The following is a 22,924-nucleotide window of genomic DNA, read 5'->3' on the forward strand; positions in this document are numbered from 1 at the left end:
CCCTTAAGAGGTATATTAGTCATAAACTGAATGGCATAAACATTTCATATTTATTTTCCACAGTCCTAGAGTCTAGGATGTACAAGACCAAGATGCAGGCTGATTTGTTTCCTTGTGAAAGCCCTCTTCGTGTAGATAATCAGCTTCTCCTTATATCCTTACGTAACTGAAAGAAACAATTGTTTGGCCTCTTCTTCTAAGGACTCTAAACCTAATTACTTCCAAAGGCCCCATTTCAAAATGCTATTGCATTTGAGGGGTTAGGGCTTCAATATATAAATTTCAAGGGGATACAAACATTCAGTTCATAACAAAAGGCAATATTTATTGAGGACATTTTAAATGAACTGTCTTTCTTTGTCTGAGACTTCTGACTTTATGTCACTGTCCACCCTTTTCCTTGCCTTTTCCTCTTCAACAATGACATCAAAAAATAGCAAAGAATATATTCGCTAATTTTAATTCTTTTTATACCCATGACAGTAATTAAGCAAGCACATCCATTGCTATCATTATCACTAGACTTTTCTCATTACCAGCACTTTGATATAAAATAAATGAACAATTGGGATAGAAATTTATTAGCAAAATTGTCCTGAATATAAAAAAATGATTTTATTCCTCAGAATGAGTTATCTCAAAATGTCAGTTTAACTGGAAATGCAGTTTCTGAACTCTAAAATTTGATTAATTTTTAGTGAATATTTTGTTACCAAAAAAACCTTAGAAATTGTTCCAAATTGCCATTGTTTTGAAAGTTTTAATAACTATTTTATAAGTGGAAACATTCTAGGAACACTTACACTTTCTGTATCATCTTGAACAAACTTTTTTCTAGTTGAGTCATATTTAAAACCATGCAAACTTAGATTCTCCTATGAGTCTTTTTAGTGTTAAGCAATTCTTCCTCACCATAGACCAGCCATGCCCATTTACTATAATTCAATATATTAAGCAATATGCAGTGCATCTCATCAATACCATATTTTAGAACATTTTGCAATGTTTGGACTCTATAGCTTTAAGTATCCAAGTCTTAGGAAAGTGAGCATTTTTATCTGCAACATAGTCAGAGAAGATCTGAAACAAACCTTTTATAGTCACAAAACCTTTCTAAACTTTATAACCTTTTTTATTCACATGAATATACTGTCTTTAATCAAAATAATTTCATAAATCATGCTGCAACAGGTCTTTCTACAGACTGAGCACTGTGAAAAAAATGAATTTTGGCCCTTGAATAAATTGTAATCTCTTGAGAAGATACATTACTGAAAGGAAAACAGTAGTTATAGTTGACAAACCAGTGGACTAGGTTGACACAACCAGTTGGATGTAAGAGGTATTCTAAATAAAAACCACTTTGTTACCTCTAAAGTTCCAAAAATGCCAGCATATGATAATGACTGAAGAGGCTTTAAAAGGGAATGAAAGGGCAGTATAGGTGAGAGAACACAATATAAATATTCAGGGAAGGGAAAGGTGGAGTCCTAGAGTAAAACTGGTCAGATACAAACTATTGAAAATATTTCAACATAAATGTGACATGGGAAAAACAGAACTATCAGATGCCCATCTAAAGACATAAAACAAGGAGAATGAACAAAGAAGGGAATGAGATGAACGGAAACTCTTAAATATATATTGCTATACTATGGACTAAAGGTGACTTACAAAGACCAAGCAATGTTTATATTAGTTGAATAAACAACACGTTAAGTCATGAGGCAGGATGATTAAATATAATACTAAATCGTATTGACTTGGACGTGTCAAGAATTTTTTTTTAAATCATTTTTAGTATGTGCTAGGCAAAGGAATATATACCATTGGGTATACCAAATAATTTCACAATATATAAGAAATACTGAAAATTTCCCACTTCCACTGTGTTTAAAATTTGCTTCCATACTGTCTTTAAAACTTGTGACTAACAAAATACTTTAGTCATCTATAACTGCCTCATAATAATGTATAAAAGTCTCCATTTTAAAATATCCCTTTTTTTTTAACATTTATTAATTTGTTTATACAAGCACTGGGTACAGTCAGAAGCGCAGGAGGGTGAGAGAATTCACCAGAGCCAGAGCGGGGAGCAGAGCAGGCAGAAGGACCGAAGTACACTGCTGAGGGGAGCAGCGGGCGGCAGGAGAGGTCTGCGCGCCATGTGGGACCCTCCTCTGGAGGCCGGGGAGCAGCCGGGGATCGAACCAACACAGCAGAGGCTGCGGGCAGCTTCACAACCCAGCGCTCAACCACTGCACCACCGGGGAGGCCCTATTTTAGAATATCTTAAGATGAATACTTATACACAGTTATAGGCAAATCTTTCCTATGACAAATAGGATTGTAGCCGCTTTGAGAAGGTTTACCTTTTAAGACTAATTTCTTCACCCCTAATTGTGACAATGATGGTATTAATCTTTACTATTCTATTATTATTCATTACTGTGCAGCTATGAGAATCAATATACATTTTTAATATGCCATTGAAGGTCTGATTTTCCAGATCACTATCTTCCACTTAATAGCAGTTGATAATTTTGTCAATTGATTCACTACTACAAAACAGGGATCATCATCTTTCTATCCTTGTATAGAAGCTTGCCCTTGCCTTTTTCACCCCCAATATCAATGTCTTTGTTATTTATTGTCCAGCTTTTATTCTACCTTATCCAATGCCGATACTGCATGATTTAGATTTTGTAGAGGGGCACCCATTTCTGGTACAGATTTTCTGTATCAGTATTTATTGTTGAATAACAAATCACCTCAAAATGTGATGGATTAAAACAAGAATTTATTTCCCACAGTATTGTACCTTAATTTCTGCTGGTCTTGCCTGGACTTACGCATGCAGATTCTTTCAAATGGTAAATTGGATGGACACTAGACTGAATTAGGAGGGCTGATTTTTACTCTTTTTGGGATCTTTCATTATTAAGGAGGCTGGGCCACTCTCTTCACTTTTGTGATATCATCAACATTCAGAAAGAACCATTTCTAATCTCCAAGTGCTTATCAAGTTTTTATTTTCACCCCCCTCCCTATGCAGATATTGTACAGTTCAAGTGAGTCACACCACCAAAGCCAAAATCAGGTTTGGAAGGGACTAGAGCAGAGAGTGTACAATTCACTGGAGACCATTTAATAAAATATTACAATGGTCTATTGTGTGATTAATGAAATGACAAGTAGAATGTACTTAGCATATGCCTAATACATAATATATAATAGCATATGCCTAATATAATATGTTAACTACTATTCAAAACAACGTAATGGTATCTATGATTGTATATTTGTTTAACCTTCAATCTCAGCAAGGAGTTCCTGATGACCTGAATTTCACTATATTTCTGTGGACAGTCTTTGCTCATACCAATTACCTATCTGAATCAAGTTTTTATATTTATTTTTTTTAAGATTTATTTATTTATGCATACAAGAGCTGGGGTACAGGCCAGAGATGTGGGGAGTAATAGAATCCACCAGACAGAATGGGGAACAGAACAGGCAGACTGACTAAAATACACTGCTGAGGGGAGCAGCCGGCAAGACAGGAGAGGTCTGCATTGCCATGTGGGTTTCTCCCTGGCCGCCCAGGGATCGAACTCGTGCTGCAGAAGCTGTGGATTGCTTCATAGTGCAGTGCTTAACCCCTTGCGCCACCAGGGAGGCCCAAGTTTTGGTATTTAAAGGCAACTCCCAAACCAATTCCATTTTTTCAAGGTGTATATGTAGGGCCTCCCCGGTGGCGCAGCGGTTGAGTGCTGGGTTGCGAAGCTCCTCGCAGCCTCTGTGGCGTCGGTTCGATCCCCGGCTGCTCCCCGGCCACCGGAGGAGGGTCCCACATGGCGCGCAGACCTCTCCTGCCGCCCGCTGCTCCCCTCAGCAGTGTACTTCGGTCCTTCTGCCTGATCTGCTCCCCGCTCTAGCTCTAGTGAATTCTCTCACCCTCCCGCGCTTCTGACTGTACCCAGTGCATGTATAAACAAAAATAAACAAACAAATAAATAAATAAAACATGCCTCTATAAAAAAAAATTAAAAAAAGATGTATATGTAAAAGTAGATATTTTTCTTAAATCTTTGCACTCAGCAAAAAAGAGGATAATCGTTACCAGAGGGAATAGGGGAAAAGAAGGGTTGAGGGTTATGGGAGCTGGGCAGATGGGGTATGCATAGAGGTGGTTTGGTGGAGGCTAAAAATAAAACAACAGCAAAAAAATAAAAAAAAATTAAAAAGGAAACTGTAAACCAATTTTACTTATGAAAAAGCCTCTAAAACACCCTATAATATTATCAGAATCCTCTAAATGTTATCAAGTTAAAAGAAAATTGGATATTTTACTGAGGATTCCATAGGGTATAAGAAAACTTACACTATAGATCATATAATAGACATTGGCTTGCAGAATGTCCTATTTATCCTCTCATTTGCTTAATCCTGCTCTAATAAACACTGACTCCCTTTCCTTTGCTTAAACAATTCAGCTCTCCTCCTCAACAAGTATTTTTAATACTTTAATCAGGTTGACAAAAATTAATAAAAATCATGTCTTTCCCTGCATACATAACCCTGCAGGCCCATCTCCCTTGGTCTATTCAGGGAGAACAGGAGAAAATCTCAGAATTTCAAGTCAAATATTACTTAAAGAAAAAGTATTTAAATAAGGAAATATTAAGGACTAGACTATCTATTGCTATGCTAGAAAAGATTTCAGGGTACAGAGAACAGATAATGTCATTGAAATTATTAGTTTTCAGGTCTGACAATTTCAGTTGACCATAAACAAAGCACTAAGATGAATGTGCCGATGCACTTGTGTTCAAAGTGCCTCAGGAGCCCCAAGTAGGAAGCACCTGTGAATGTGAGCTGCGTGGGCTCTTCCTCCAGATAGAATAGACTCAGCAGCATGTGTTGGTCGTGTCATGCACAGTGCTATCTTGAACTCTCGACTTATTAGAGTGTTTTCTTTTGTGTTTCTCTTTCCCTCTCTCTCTCTGAACTTGAACTGATTGCCTCTGTTGTGTACTAACCGCAGACCTTCCCTGTGATCCCTGACACAGAATCAAAATCACAGTTTCCGCTCTCACACCTGCTATTACCCTTTCCTTCAAATACACCATTTATCCTGACAGTAAGTAAACTTATCTGGGGAAGTATTCCTTGTGGAACTGTAGTTTGTCTTTTGGATTATCTGAAAGAACAGATTTTTAAGTTCTCCTTTGATATCAACATAGGTCTTTTCCTCCTATAAACAAGTTTAGAATGTACTTTTTTTTTTTTATTTATGGTGGAAAACACATTGGAGTGGTGATAGTAAGCACATTAAAGTTTATACAGGAGATGTTTGGAAAGCCAGGTGTTGTCTCATATAAAAGTAATGTTGGTTAAGAAATGCTATAAAAATGACCTTTATGTGCTTCTAATTGAGAATGACATTAACTGTTAGAATAAATCCTATGTGGATTAAAAAGCCTTCCTATATTTTTCTTTTTAAGGAAGATATATGTGTATATATATAGACATATGTGTACATGTGCATATTTTCATATATAAGTATGTGTGTGTATGCACATACACACACACATGCACGCAGAAAGAGATAGAGTTGGGTTCCAGATATAAAATGGATTTGAAGGGACATAAAGCACTATTAACAAGATTGTTCTTTTTTTAAGACCCCTAATAATAGACTGCCAATATTAAGAGTTTCTATGAGTGTGCGAAAAGCATTAATAGAGGAGCAAAAATATCCTTGAAGAGCCTAGTGCTGGTTACACACCCTAGATCCAGACTTACTACAGGAAATGTCATCATCAAACTGAGCTCCCCAAGTACAGGGAGATGCTTATATGATGCATGTCAGGAGTAGAGATCAGCATTTCAACCCCAAAACATGGCAAATGTAGTTTATCACAAGGAGAAGGACAGCCAAAGCAATAATTGGACCTTTGACTAACTGATCATAGTGTCCATAGAACAGAAATAGAATGGCAGCATGCTAAGTCTTACTTGATTTGTTTAAATGGAAAATTTCCATTCTGGTGAACAGAAATCTGACTTGAATCATACCAAGAGAAAGTTATAACCTTCACCAATTCCAAAAGTTGTCAGTCTATAGACCCAAAACCTCTTTTATGAAGGATGCCCAGTGTTTTTGAAGAAGTCATGACAATATAGCTGATTTTTTATATGGTAATTTGTTTTCTTTTAACTTTCCCAAAAAGCTGGAGTCGTTTACCAGGATGGCAGTGCTTTGGGGTAGAGGAAATTGAAAGGCTTTTCAGGGATTACTGGAAACTAAATCTGAATTGACACAGTTTTCTAGTTACTCTAAATGCTCAGGTTTGTCTGGTAGTGGGCCCAATGACTCTCAAATACAATGTTGGATAATTTTCCACTGCCAGAATGTACAAAGAAGTAGAGATACTTTAATAGCTGACATAAATACCACTGCAGTCCCCTGACCTGTGGTGATATACTACTGTAACAGTAAAGGCTAACTGAAAGTCACTAGAACTACATTTGGTTTGAGACCAGGTCATATTATAGACTGAATGTTGTCATATTCAGATCGCTGAGCAGCATATGCTTCATGGACAGAGTTAGCCAGTAGGAGTCAGACACCAGTCTAATTCATGCACCAAGCTTCAGGAGATACATAGCAAGTTCTCTGTGTGGACCAATTAAAGTCCCCTCATCTAGGTTTCATGTAAATCAAAATCACTCTGTAGGAAAGAGCATGTGTATAGGGAGGAGTGAGAAGAGACATTGGTGGAGATAAAACACCTACAGTTTTCTAAACAAGCCCTTTCTTATATTTCTCTTCTCAACCATGTTATGTCCTCAATTTGGAAGTTTAATTAAGAGGGCTTAGTGAATGTTTCACAATATCAGCAAGACCTTTCTTTGGAAATGAAAGCCTTCACCTATCAGTGATGCTATTTATTGTTTATTTAATTTTTTCCACAACCACTCGTTTTTTTAAAGATTTATTTATTTATGCATACACGAACTGGGGTACACGCCAGAGGTGCTGGGCGGTGAGAGGATTCATGAGAGACAGAGTGGGGAGCAGAACAGGCAGACTGACTGAAATACACTGCTGAGGGGAGCAGCGGGAGAGAGTGGAGAGGTCTGCTGCGCCATGAGGGGGGATTCAATCCCTGCCAGGGATTGAATTAGTGCTGCAGAGGCTGTGAATGGCTTCACAGTGCTGTGCTTAATCCCTTGCACCACCAGGGAGACCCCTCCACAAACATCATACTTCTTTGACCTTTTCTCCCTCCCCTTCCCTCAAAACCTCAAAAGCTGTACTTCCTAAAAACTCTACTTTTATCCTTTCTGCATTTCCTCATTTATCACTCATATCTCAATTCACTATAAAAGATGTACCAGGTATAATAGTTGTCAAATATCTGCTCTTCTATTTCAGTTCTCCCTTTCAACAGTTTTACTGCAACTTCTCCTTTTTTGACTTTGTCATGAAACTTATAACTATAGTTGAGAAAACTTATAACTATAGAAAACTATAGAACATTAACAAGAGAATAAATATTCAAATACCATCTTTATGGAAGGGGGACATTTATCAAATTTACATTATCAGAGTCAAAGCCTACAGGACCCAATTCATAAAGAGTACCTATAGTTAGAGTAGAGAAAATAATAATAGTAATAATAATAATAGCAACAACAATAATAAAATTTTACATTAGCAAATTTCCTTTCTTGAAGAGCAATTTCCCTGTTTCAGTTTTTTTTTTTTTTTTTACTTTTAAGTCTGGCTTTTATTGTTTTATTTATTATCAATAAATAACATTGGTAAATACTTTTTACTTATGTAATAAACTTTTATCAATATTAATTAATAATCTTATTTTACAACAATGGATGTGATTGGAGGATATAGGATCAGAGCTCTTCAGATGCATGGTACCATAGCAAGCCCACCGTCAAAATGCCAATAATCGTCCCCGTTAGTCCACTAGGCCTTTTCTCCCCATTTAGAAGCCTCAGTTCTTCAGTCAAGTTTCTAGAGTTTTGTTATTGTTGTTTGGTTGGTTTTATCTGTTTTTGTTTTCTTTTTTTTTTTTGAGGGGGGGCTTTATTTCTTAATATTCCACACAAGGCTGAAATCATTTGGTATTTGTCTTTCTCCTTCTGACTTATTTTATGTAGCATAATTCCTCAAGTTCCATCCATTTCATTGTGAATTACAAGAGTTTTCTTTATAGCTGAGTAATAATTCATTGGTCTATATACTACATCTTTATCCACTCTGTGTCATTGAGCACTTAGGTTGTTAACATAACTTGGCTATTGTAAATAGTGCTACAATGAACTTAGAAGTGCATGGACCCCTTCATATTACTGGTTTTTGCATACTTTGAAAAGATATCTAGAAGTGGAATCACTGAATCATATGGTATATCAATTACTGCTATTTTCTAAACCCTCCACATTGTTTTCTATAGGTACTGAACCACCTACATTCCACAAACTGTAGGAAAGTTTTTTGTTTGTTTTTTTTTCCCCATGCCTATACCAATACTCTTCATTTCTGATATTTTTTATATGGACCATTTTCACAGGTGTTAGGTGGTTTAAATTTGCATTTCCCTGATGGTAAGTGAAATGAATTCCTTTTCACATACCTGTTGACCATCTGTAGACCATCTTTGGAGAAATAATGCTTTTGTCTATTTTTTTAATTAAATTATTTGGTTTCTGGTTGAGTTATATGAGTTTTTGATGAATTTTGGTTATTAGTCTCTAGTAAGATGTAAGATGCACAAATATTTTCTCCCATTCAATAAGATGTCTTTTCATTTTAATGTTAGTTTCTTTCACTGTGCAGAAGACTTCAATATTTGATGTATTCATATTTGTTAGCTTTTGTTCCCATTTCTGCTCCATATTACTTAAAAATTATTACGTTAAAGCCACAACATTGCTGAAGACCTTCACTGATAATGTTGTCCATGGAAGTGGACAACTTCACTTTGGATTTCACAAGTCATAATTGATCAGGAGTTCCTATTCCTGGTTTCAAAGAAATCTAATTAATTTCTTTACTATTAAAGAAAAATAAGAAACTGTAACTGTCAACTTGAGTAGGTGGTTTGGGGATAATTTGGAGAGGTGATGAATGACCAGCCAAAGGGTTGGTCTTAATGACCTTGAAGTCTTTTTGAATAAAATTCTATATTTAGATTTTTTGTGTTTACTTTTCTCAAATACCCCATGAACCCAGCAAGCCTATTGTAATTAGAAATTAAAATTTAGAGTTAAAGTAAAATGGAATGGTTAAATGTAGAAACACCTAAGCAGCAGACAGTCCTTCTGGCAGTCTATTCTACTGTTTTTCTTCAGGATTTCTATAGGAAATATTCTAACCCCACATCATCTCTGTTCAGTATTTGATAATGATATTTTGTCTCTACTAGCACATACTCCAGTTTGCTACCACGTGATCCTTACCTTTCATTCTGAGCTTGATAGGATCTGTCAACGCCTAACTTTACTTCCACATTCACTGTCATCTATCACTTTCTATTCCTGAAAGCCCATCCCTCAATTTCTTGTCTTTACAAAGATAAGTTCTCTAGTATTAATAATGTATCATATCTATTCACATAACTTCTAGTTTCTTTTTCCATGGCAAACATCTCTATATCATCCTCAAGCAGACATCTCTATATATGTATTTATATATTTCCCCATTTTCATTGGAATTTGCCCATACTTCTCATTATTTTACCATAATCAACTCTTTGGAATTCTCAGACCCAAAATTCACTCAGTCTTCCCAGTGTCATGATTATAATAGTCACAAAAGTTAAAAATTATTGCTTATTCTAGGGGAAGGAAGCACTGGTACTTTATCTCTAGCATCCCTGAGAGAGAAGGAAAAAGAAAATAGTCAATATCTGGTTTGGATTTATCTGGCAGATAATCAAAATGCTTATTCAAGTTTGGGGTGAAGCTAGTTTCAATTAAGTAATAGCTGAATATTTTTGCACAATTCATGTAGCATAGGACAGAATTTTGCAGTTCTCCATATATAATGAGATTGATTTTTTAAAGTGGCCTTTAAAAAGAGACAATAGCTATACATGAATTGTAGCATAGAATTTCCTTTTAGTAAAGATTTTCAGATACATAGGTGCTTTTAAATGAGATGAGTATATTATTCAAATATATGCATCTAGATCTTCAAGAAAAGAAAAAAAAGTCACGGCAAACTCAATACCTGGGCTACTTGAGGAGCAGTCAGGCCTAGAGCCAAAGGGTTGGTCTTGATCTTGAAGTCTTTTTGAATAAAATTCTATATTTAGATTTTTTGTGTTTATTTTTCTCCAAGGCCCCACAAACCTGGCAAGCCTATTGTAATTAGAAATTAAAATTTAGAGTTGAAGTAAAATGGAATGGTTAAATGTAGACACACCTAAGCAGCAGACAGCCCTTCTGGCAGTGTCTTCTATTGTGTTTTTCTTCATGATTTCTTCATCCAAATGCATATTTAAGGAAGTTAAACATTTTTAAAACAGAAAGAACTCAAGAGAGAGTTGTTTTTCTTTTATGGGCCCTTGGTATCTTCAAAAGAAAAGCAACATGCTCCTGCCAAATGAAAATGTTTTTGTTGCTTTTCAGTTTTATCATGATATGTGGGTGGGAGGATGGAAGCAACCCAGCATCTTTCTTGCTGTCATCTTTCCTCTTTTATACCTGTTTTAAATGCTGTCATTGAGTTCAGGGGCCAGGAGAGGGAGACATTAATATGGAGATCATAACATGGTATCTTTTTGAGAGGTCTCTTTTGTGCTCAGATCCATTTTTCTACTAGGTTAGGCTGGGAGTATTGCTGAGGAGGCGCAAGACTGAGGGGGTTGTAAAAGTCAAGAATCTTTGTTTTCAGTGATAATCTTATAACAAATGGGAGCCAGGTGTGCAATATTTGAGTTGGCTGCCTTTCAGGGTTTTTATTTATTTTTTCTTTAGGTATGCAACAGCTAGGCATACTAAAATGTAAATGCAATCTCATAGTGCCTATTTGGGTAGTGTTTGAACTGTTGAGTAATTACAACAAATTATAAGGAAAATATGAATAAAAATGCAAGCCCTTAGGATAACATGAACTTTGGAATCCTCCCAAATACAATATGTCATTCTTCAGATTACATGATGTCACCCTTTGTGTTAGTTCGAGGCCACCCATCTGGTTTAAACTCCTTCAGACATAAGTTGTAATAAGTCATTGACAGTATTTATTGATTACAGAGTCAAAGAGGTGGAAGATACATGGAAATGGACTGATCAATCTTTTCTTTTGACTATTCAAGGTGTTTGACTGAGGTCAGTGGTAAAAATAACTTGTGATTAGTTCTACTTCTCAGCTCAGATCACACTTTTCTCCTCCTAACAGAACTTGCTTCCATTTCACAATGTGATGATAAACTGGTGATGGAAAAAGTAATGTTTAATAAGCACAGTTGAATCCATATGTATATCAACTACCAACTCTCTTCTTCCCTCAAAATATCAGAACTATAAAGGACTTGTCTGTGAAGCCTCTATTTCTCCGTCTTTTGGTTTCTTCAGCCTTCTTTCTTTTAGATAAATTTCCCATACATGTGTATCACATAGGGCTGACCACATTCACAATTCCATTTAAGTCAGGTCAATCCATTAAGAATGTCACTATCACTTGGATGGCCACGATCGGGCCATACTACACCCTGGAGACAAACAAATCTGAGACAACTATAAGGTTTTTGCAGGTGAACCCTTAATGTAGGTGCTGTCTTGATACCATGGTTGTTGACAGGCCAGAGTACAAAGATATTGCTTCTGTAAAGCATCATATGAGAAAAATGAAAGCATCTTAATAAGGGAGAGAGATTTAATGAAAGATAGAGTTCATAAAAGTACATGGAAATGGATAAGGTGATTGTGTTTTAAGGGATGCCAACTTTTATGAGTTCAAAGAAGTATTAGAGCTGCGTAGATTCTAATTTACTTGTATTTTTCTGCTAACTATACTCCTTACATATCATACCCATACCCTAAATGCAATCAGTTGTTCAAAAGTCCACAGATAATCAAGTAGGAAATAAGAATATAAATGTCTTTGAATCTACTTTGATTCATTTTTTTTTTTTTGACCCCGTTGCATTCTTTTTTTAATTGTTTTTTAAAATTTATTTATTTATGCACATAAGAACTGGGGTTCAGGCCAGAGGCACAGGAGGTGAGAGGATTCACCAGAGACAGAGTAAGGAACAGAACAGGCAGATAGACTGAAGTACACTGCTGAGGGGAGCAGCGGGTGAGACAGGTGAGGTCTGCTGTGCCATGTGGGTAGCTCCCTGGCCAGCCGGGGATAGAACTTGTGCTGCAGAAGCTGGAGACAGCTTCACAGCACTGTGCCCAACCCCCTGCACCACCAGGGAGGCCCCCCATTGTATTCTTAATGCTAACATATTTTTAGAGCTATTTTGAATATGAGTTATCTAAGATGCCAGAGAGAAGGGTATTGGAGAAATAGAATAATTGCAGGAGATATGGGAATAACATTCCAGCTTTTCATTATGCTCACAGATGATGATGATGAGCAAGAATCCAATGTGGTGTTCATCCAGTTTTATTACAATATCCATGTTCACAGGGACATAATATATTTCTAGATTCATGGAGAAAGAGAACATTGAGCTATTGGTAAAAGTAGTCTTAAACACATCCAAGAAGAATTTCTTTCTCTCTCTCTCTCTTTTTTTAAGCAAATATCCATTCTTTATATGCCTGAACTATGATCCCTTTTTGTTTTCCTGCCATTGACACAGTATGGATATTACCATAAAGGGGATAATTTAAGGGCAACTTCATACCTGAAAAGTTGAAATCATTGGTTTCCTCTTACATAAGACTCCCTGGGAACATAATACAGGGAATCATGGGCAATTTATGATGAGTTGTGATATGTATCTGTCTGATATATATAAAAAAAAAAAAATGGTTTCCCTTTAAAAAAAAAAAAAAAAAAAGCCTCCCGGGGAACAGAGAGTAGAAGGTCAGAACAGTTTCTAGTTTGCATTCCCGACTATTTGTTCTCCAACAGCAAACAGTTCTTCAAGTAATGACACTTTAGTCTCTGTGTAGTGGAGGCACCCCTGCAGGCTCGGCCACATCCACCATGCTGCAATTATATAGAGATTCCTACATGGTAGAGGAATGTAGGATTTTCGAGATGTAATTGTACTCCATTCACCTGCTACTCTCACTCTTAAACACTGTGTGCTTCATCCCCACTCTACTCCCAAAGTCACCCCTACTTTTTTTTTAAAGATTTGTTTATTTATGCACACAAGAACTGGGTACAGGCCAGAAGTGTGGGAGGTGAGAGAATTCACCAGAGACAGAGCGGGAAACATAATAGGCAGATCTACTGAAATACACTGCTGAGGGGAGCATTGGCAAGTCAGGAGAGGTCTGCTGCGCCATGTTGGTTGCTCCCTGGCCAGAGATCAAACTCGTGCTGCAGTGGCTGCTGACAGCTTCATAGGTTGTGTCTTAACCCCTTGTACCACCAGGGAGGCCCATCACCCCTACTTTAGATAGAGAAAATCTTTGTCACACTTGAACAAAACACTTAGATTCCTGATTGTCTCCTCCCTAAGCCATTTCTTTATAACCAGAACTTAAGAAAGATGGTGCAGTAACCCATTCATGATCTATATAATATGCTGGACCAAAGTTTACTGCCAGATTATAATTAAGATTTTAGCAAATATTGCTGTCAACCAAGACAGCCAAGAAGTAATGACAACACAGTAAGGCAAGCACACATACCTTGGTTTCTAATACTATTCTCCAGTAAAAGGAATATCAAGACTCCTTGGAAAATGACTAATTTTAAGCTGGAAAAGTACAAGCAACAAAATACATACAATAGTATTGGATTATAACCTAAAAAATAAAATAATTACCCATGATTCCATAATATAAATGATTGAAAAAATAAAACATGACTCTTTCATGCAGAAGAAGTTTATATACACTATACTCAAGGGTGTGGAATATAACTCCCGTACACTTTAAGGGTGGACTGTAAAGAGTAACTTCCTTCCAAGGAGTAGAGCATGGAAAGAGGAGAAAAATAACAACATTCCAGTGGAGAATCTAACAATTACTGGCTCAGTTAGGTAGGTGATCAGACTAAAGTCAATGGCGATAAATCATGTTGATGACTTGCACTCTTGATAAGCCGTGATTTATTTCTCAGATGTTTCTTCCCAATCATATAATACTAGTAAATTCATGAGAAAAAAAATCTGAAAAATCCCAATTAAGGGATATTCTGAAAATACCTTACCATTACCTTATTACTACTACTATGTTCATCAGAAGCAAATAAAGTTTAGAAATTGCCACAACTCATGACTAAGCAGATCCTAGAAAGGACTGAAAACAGAAAAAAGACTTTAGGTAAAAGCAAAAGAAACATGTGTAAAGTATAGAATTTAGTTATCAGTAATGTTTCAAAACTGATTTAGTAATTGTGATAAACAATATTATTATAAAGCATTAATATTAGAGGAAATTGAGTATATGTAAACTTATAATCATCTTTGTAAATTCCTGTTAATCACACACCAATCAAAATTTAAAAGTCATGTAAGATATTTCTTGAATTTAACATAGAAAGAATGATAAACTCTTTACAGCCTTTAAGATTCTGTCTGCATACCACCTATGAAATTACTTTTTTTTCTCAAACCCTCTTCTTAGTCTAAACAGAACCCTCAATAATCTGGTGTTTGACTTCCTCACTCCCACCTCTGTAATTTGCCCTTATACTCTTATCTCAAGGAATTCCTTCCTCTTTCTTCTTTGACTACCTAACTCTACTTCAAAGAGCACTTTAAATCCTGCTTATACAAGACTTTCTGTATTCCTTGTGAATTTTGTTACTCAAGAGTGAATGGAGACATTTAATCTTTACCTCATGATTTAGTATGTGAATTTTTAATATTTTAAATTGCTTATTGCATTGTTCATAATATTGTTGTTTATGTAAGTCTCAACTCTCCAAAAGTGAATAGACATTGTGCTGTTTACTACTTTAATAATCTCCATAGCAAATAAATATTATTTTTGCTTAATAGATACTAATTTTATAATGTGAACTGGCATATATATACCTCTTATATAAACTTCATGTGTGTGTGTGTATATATATATGTATATATTTACACACATACACATTTCAGAAAGTGAATATGTTTTCCATTGTGCTACTTTGTTGAAGAAAAGACAGATTTTAGTGATAAATATTTTTAAATTATTTTTAAATTTAAAGCAGAAAACAGTGAATAAAAATTGGAAACAAGAATGAGACATATAGATATTTAGGTAGAGGTGTATTAAGATGACCAAAGACAAATGATATCAAATTATCCGTGCTTTTTTTTTAATAAAAGAGCAACAATTAGCAACAATTACAGAAAAGAAAATTTCACCAACATATGTTTTTACTGTGTGTTTCCCATTTGTTTTAGTAGAGATCTAACATACATTGATGGATCAAATTCTCAAGAAAACAGAGTACTTTTCTTTCATTTTCTCATGCTTACCGAGGAGGGAATGTTTTATAAGGGAATTTTTAAAAGAACCAAGTTTGGTCATGTGGTAAGAGAAAAGGTTTCACAATATCTGTTCTGAATTTCTTCCACGTGTAATAAATAAAATAGTTGGACACATGTATCCTCATATTACATTTCTAAGTGTTCTTAGTGCGGCCATGTGATTATATTCTGGCCATGAGTAGATTTCATAGCCACTTCCAAAAATAGTCATCAGAGATAGACAGGTGCCACCTGTTATTTGTACTATTGTTATTCTTTCCAATTTTTCAGTTACTCAAATATTATGTGAAGGGCTTCTTTCTTCTCATCAGGAATCATATAAAGTTGATTTATTTTTTACTTTTAACAACAGTCCAAATTATCAGCTTTTATTTTACTTTACATATTTAATAAACGATAAATTAATTTTGATCAAAATTGGGGAATATGAAAGCAAACAACTACAAACTAAAGACTTTGTTTAAACCTAGCCATAAAAGAAAATACTTAAAAGAAAACAAACAAAGTCATTCTTTAAACTTTAGCAACTCTGCCTTAGTCTTTCAGTTGCAATGAAAAACTTCAGGAACATAAAAAATAATGTGTGTGAGGATTATGGAAAATAATACACAGACTGAGAGAAGTATATCGGCAATTTCATTTAAAAAAGTTATTATATTAAATCCACTGTAGACACCTGGCATAAAGGAATGAACTAATATCTGCCAGCTCATTAACACCTGGAGCTAAATAAGATCCGTTTTAAAAAGGAAGTGGGGAATAAAATATTGTAGGTAGTTTCCACAATTTTTATAATTTGGATATGCTTTCTTATCTCTATTTATAAAAAAAGATACTAAATGTCTCAGAAAATTGAAAAACTTCTCTTTAAGTCAAGCAATTTATAATTGGTGGAGGATAAGTTTGCATGTAGCTTTGTTTCTATACCTTCTTTCTTTTTATTAGCCTGCTTTTGGTGAAGGAGATTTTGCTGTCCTTGATGAAGTTTTTGTTATTATGTGAACCTGTGCATACCTGGAGGAAAGTTCCTTTAGAGAACAAGAAAGAGGCCAAAGTTATTCATATCCAGCAGATAGATAAAAGAAAGTATGGGAAATTTCATACACTTATTTTGAAAAGGCAGATTCTTTTCCTCTTGTATTTTTATGTTAACAGAGTAATAGTCACTGACATGTGGAAACAATACTATTTTCTTTATAATCATATTCAGTCACTCCATCATTCTCAGTGACAGTCTCTTTTAGTAGTACATTTAGTTTTTATTGTTTGAAACAAATAGATTTAACTATGAAAAAAAATGATCAAATCAGATTGTAAATTTCTGGGCTCTAGGTCCGTAAATGTTAGTAAAGAAAGGGGATGAAAGAGTGTTGATTTAGTTAAATATGTGTTCTATTTTATCTGAGATTTCATGAACTAAGAACTTAAAGAAATTGGGTGAAATGCATTTCATAAATACCAAGAACATGAAACTTTTAGAAGTTACTTTACTTCTTAGCAAATTGTTCCTTTAAAGTATTTTAAACAGCCAATAAAGCAGACTCATTCTCCATTAGTGCATTCATAGACAGTAATATTTGGATTGATTAAATGAAATGAATCTGAAACACATGGATTACCTTACTTTTAAAATAAACACTATTTTAATTATAGAGAATGTGTCTAGCAAAATGGGTTATTCTAAGAACAAAATATTTAAAAACAGGATTAATACATTTCAGAAATCCTAGGGAAGAGAAAAAGAAACAGAAAACCGCTTTGCAATTAAAACAAAATAAAAGTTAGTCTAATTTATTTTTTAATTGGAAAAATTAAAAAACAATAAGTTCTACTGACTAAAAAGTGAATAATTTTATTATTATATTGATTTTACAATACTGTATATGATTGAAGGGAATAGGTTAACACCTCTACAGAAGTATGCAACCACACCACACTCACCACCAAAGCCCTCATAAACCTCTTTTTAATTTTTAATTTTTATTGATTTATTTTATTTTATATATTTTTACATAATTTTTTCATTTTTGCACAATGTATGCATTTTCATTATGGTTATAGACCCCATACAATTCCCACCCCCCTTGTTTTCATCCTACTCCTTCCTCCCCTCCCCCAATTGTATTGTGTCTCTAGTTCATAGTTGCTTGTTGATTTTGATTTTTACTTTATAAACCTTAACACAGATCATTAGTCCCCCCTCTTTGTATTGTTTAAACCCCACCTATGTCATAAGAAAAAGATGGCATGGTGGATTAAATGTGATACTATGATTTACAACATACGTGGTTGGATCTTAGTCCACAGTTTCTAGCACAAAATTAAATCCCTTGTAATTTCCTAAGTGATAAGAGCCCTAGGAGCAACCATTGTTATAATACCTTTGTCTTTTTCCTTTGTTTCTGAAATAGCTCCAATGCAATAAAGGTGAAAGGAATGCCTTTTGTTATTTATAGCAAATCTCTTTTAACTATACTTAAGTTTATATTAATAACTAGATTTTTCCAAAAGACCCTAAATAACCACTGGAAGGGGAAAGACTGCCAGGGGACAGAAATGATATGATTAGAGGGTGGTGTAACCTTCACTTTCCCACCCAATCTCTGAAGGGAAGAAGAACTGGAGATTGAATTAATCACCAATGGTGATTATTTAATCAACCATGCTCACATAATTAAGCATCCCCCAAAAAATTCCTAAAGTTAGTGTTCAAAGAGTTTCTAGCTTGGGAAACACATAGAAGTCCTAGAGAGGATTAAAAGTTCTGCGATTCTTCCTCCATACTTTTCTCTATTCTTTTTTTTTTTTTAAAGATTTATTTATTCATGCATACAAGAACTGGGCACAGGCCAGATGTGCGGGAGGGTGAGAGGATTCACCAGAGACAGAATGGGGAGAAGAACAGGCAGATTGACTGAAATAGACTGCTGAGGGGAGCAGCGGGTGAGTCAGGAAAGGTCTGCTGAACCATGTGGGTAGCTCTTTGGCCAGGGGATTGAACTCATGCTGCAGAGGCTGCAGACAGCTTCATTGTTTGTGTCTTAACCTCTTGCACCACCAGGGAGGCCCACTTTTCTCTGTTCTTCTTTTCCATTTCTTTGTTCTGACATATATCTTTTTATAATAAACAATCTCACAAGTAAACTATTTTTCTTGTGTTCTGAGAGTTATCTTGGTAAATTATCAACTGAAAGAAGTGTTGTGGGAACTCCTAATTATATATGGTTGGTCAGAAGAATAAGTGACAACATATGTTTGTCTTAATGGTATTATATTTTACTGAGGTAACATTTGTTTAAAAACTGTATATGATTTAGGTTTATAGATTCAGTTCTCTTCAGACACATGTTACTATTCCATACTCACAACCAAAACCCATAGTTCTCCACCATATTTCATTTGACCCCCATCCCTGTTTACTTTCCACCCTCCACTTACTCCCTCTATACCCTCAAATCCTTAGTCAGATTTTTAGGGTTTGTTTTATATTTATTATATTTGTTTACATTCCACAATGACTGAAATCATTTGTTATTTCTCTTTCTTCTTCTGACTTATTTTAGCCTAATTCACTCCAATTCCATCCAGGTTGTCATTAGTGGCAAGGGTTCATCTTTATTTATAGTTGAGTAGTATGCTATTGAATATATGTGTGTGTGTGTGTGTGTGTATCTTATATTGTTGGATAGAATCCCATCTAATACACAAATACACACACATAAGGGGAGTCTCTGAAAAAGAAAGAGAGAAAAAAGCAGAAATATTATTTGAAGAAGTAATTTGTAAAATTTGATGAAAAAACATTATATTGCAAAGAAATTCAACATATTCCAAGTGGAATAAACTCAAAAAGATCCAGCAGGTTCAACGTTCCACAAGAAGTATGGCTTAATAAGTAAAACTCATGGCAAAACTATTTTTTTAATTTCCAGATCTGTCAAAAATGATTTAGAATAGATATGATTTTACCTTGGCATACTAGCTCACTTATGTTAAAAAAAAAATCCATGCTTATTGGCATTTTAAACAAGAAACTATCTCTTTATTGCTTCACTTTTCAGATATACATCATTTTTGAAACATATTAATGATGCAGTTGTTGAAATCTTTCCACATATTTGTGAATACTATTAATCATCATAAATTTATAAACAATGAATTTAGCAAGCTTATATTCTTTGCTGATGCTCATTAGTAAGAAGTTAGGGGGGAAAAGACTTAACATTAAAATACTCTAATGAGGAAGGAGAGTTAAAGTAAAGCTACTGCTTAGTTTAACTAGAATGAAGGAAATATAAGTTGTTCTTTGAGAAGCACCATTTGGGTAACTAAAAGTCATGTAGTATACTGACACTCACCAGCCAATCAGAGACTTCATTGTGGTAGAAAGCTTTGAACATTTACACCATTGGTTCTTACTGCAGGAGAACTTCACACTAATCTATCAAGTACACTGATCAATTTACCTGGGTAGCCAGGATTTGCACATCAGAAACAATAACCCCTGTGCCATACGAATCTTCCTCTGGCAACATTTAGTAGACCAGGAAGATGGATGTCTTTGTGCAGCCAAATGTTGGACAACGATAAAACTAAAAAGGACTCCTAGGTGCTCAGTATATTTGTGAAGAGAATATCCATCTGTCCATGTACTTACTGGATCAGATTAAACATTCTGAATATCCTGAGTCAAGTAAGTGTGTAGTGACATCTCATTTATATTTATTTCTATAATATTTCCTCCCGCACAAAATCATGAACGTTGATTCACTTGTATCATTCACAGTATATGTCCTTCATTTAATTAAAAATACGTATTCATAATAACAAATTAAATGTTATTAGAGATAAGTAAAGAAAAATTTGATTTTTCTTTATTATGCTCTTTTCCCATGCTACCATCTTGACACAAAGAATATTCATTGAAAAGAAATGACTACATCTCTGAATATGTGAAGCAATTTTTTCAATAACTCTTTTCAAATTTTATTTGTATATTTGGGTTATTTTTCCTCATTAATTTTTTTTCACATTAAAAGCCATAGCTAGAATTAAATACACAAACAATTGTTTAAACTATAATCTCCTCAGCTCAGCATTGCATCACTGAATAAATTTTACTGATATTACTTATAATAATTTAAAGTCAAATTTTCTATAACTTTAATATTAACATATCTCTAGGCTGAGAAATTGCACTTTTTCTAGCACTTTGTAACTTTTTAATCTATGTGTAATGTCATGTATGGCCAAATATTTATCAATTTAATAACTTAAGTTTTCACTCAGTTCTCAAACTGAGAACAGTTTGCTGAAATATTTATTAACAAGAGAGTCCTTTTATGTAAGCAAAAGTAGTTAAAATTAAGTAATTGCTGGTCAAAAGTTGTTTTAGCAAGCAAATTACTTAAGCTGTGGGAAAAATGGTAAAAAATTTAATATGATTTTATTTGGGATGGTTTTGTTGATATATATGCATTTGATATTTTGCACTTAAAATATCAGTTAAAACCATAAGTTTTGGATTTTATAAATGAACTATACTTTCAAACCTCCTTTTGTGCAGTCTTTCTCCTTTAAACTGATGTTATTACAAATGCAATTTAAGTCAAGTGAATTGATTTGCTATGACTATTTAGCTATTACTAAAAATTGAACTTTTATAGTAACTCAAACTACATGCTAAAATAGTACTTCATAACTGTATTGTCCTTGATATGAACACATTCTATTAAAATTCAGTCCCAAGTCTAATATTTATAGAAAACTATCTCTTTGCAAAAGTCTCCTGATGCTTCAAGCTATACAAACTGATAAAATTGTTAACATAGAAGGCGTGATAAAAAAGTTTTATATTATTTCTTAAAAGTTTTAAATTTATAAAATGTTATATTATGCAATCTATATGCATATATACAATGTATACACACACACACACTGAGCTTCAACAAATGTATGTGTTATATTGGGAAATCAATATAATCAATTGTATGCATTCAAACTGTTAAATCTATTACCTTATCTAAATGTTTGCTGTCCTAATGATCACACAAATTTATACTATATGCTTAGTGGACTTGGTGTCTGAGGACTACAATTAGTGGCTTACACAGTCTTTATATCTAGGTCATTACCTCAAATCCAGGTTATGAAGCTACTGCTTGAATGGTTACTGATTTTAGAAGTTATTGAATGGTCTATTACAAATTTGGTGATTTAAATTTTATTTTATACTATGTTTTCACAAGGAGAGTGTGTTATTTTCCATCTAATTACCTTTATCTGGTACTTTCTCAAAAACATAGCTAAACAAAAAATAAAAGCTAATCAACTTATTCTATAGTAATCTCTTCTTTTACAAAATGTGTTCACAGAAGAGTGTAGATCAGCTTCTCTTATTTCCTAGTTTAGAGAAAGAGAAGCAAGCATGGAGGAGAGTTAATTGTTAGTTCTTTCAAAGTGGGAAGAACTATTTTCATCAGAGGTTTTTTTTTTTTTTTTTTTTTTTAGCACTCATAGCATTTAATGGACCTTCCTCCCAGTGGCTTCAAGATACCAGGACACAGGCCCCCCCACACCCTTAATCTTCCCCTCAGCTCTTCTACTGAAGAATTTGACCTTGATGATCACAGGCTGCTTTGGAAGCTTTTCCTTCCCCAGAACTTTGTAGTAGCCCGCTCGCACCACATCAGTGATGGGAGCAGCTCCGGTCTTATTTTTGGCAGCATTTACCCGAGTCTGCTCAGTGACCAAGGTCCACAATTTATCAAGGTTGACAGTTGGGCAGAAGCTCTGATTCCTCTTTAAGTGGTAATGTCTCATACCAACTTTCCCAAAGTAACCTGGGTGATATTTGTCAAAGTTGATCCTGTGATGATGCAGGCCACCAGCATTACCTCAGCCTCCAGGGTGCTTCTGGTGCTCTCTGATGCAGCCGTGGCCATGGCTCACGTGTCCCTGAAGTTTCCCGGTCTTCCTCAGTCTGGATGGCATGTTGGTGGTGTGACGAAAGAGCATCAGAGGTTTTTTAAGATAGGCTCATATAAAGATATTTTGGTACGAGGTGACAAAATGTGGCTGAGCTGGGGAAACAGAAATTCTTCTCCATGTTCTGCTAGATCCTACCCTTTGTAATTAAAAAAAAAAAAGATGTTATTATAAATACTATTTGTTTTTTTAATTTACATGAAGAAAATGTTTTGTTGTTGTTGTTGTTGTTGTTGAAAGGAGGGCATGGTAACAACTGCAAAGGCACTGAAGGATAACAT

General features: G+C 34.7%; 1 pseudogene; it reads right to left on the reverse strand.

Moving 5' to 3' along the window:
- Positions 1–22,178: 22,178 nt before the first annotated feature.
- LOC119260426 (60S ribosomal protein L27a-like) lies at positions 22,179–22,649 on the reverse strand (annotated as a pseudogene).
- Positions 22,650–22,924: the final 275 nt, after the last annotated feature.

The sequence above is a fragment of the Talpa occidentalis genome, unplaced genomic scaffold (genome assembly GCF_014898055.3).
Source record: "Talpa occidentalis isolate TD23 unplaced genomic scaffold, MPIMG_talOcc4v2.1 talOcc4.6, whole genome shotgun sequence".
Classification (NCBI taxonomy): Eukaryota; Metazoa; Chordata; class Mammalia; order Eulipotyphla; family Talpidae; genus Talpa; species Talpa occidentalis.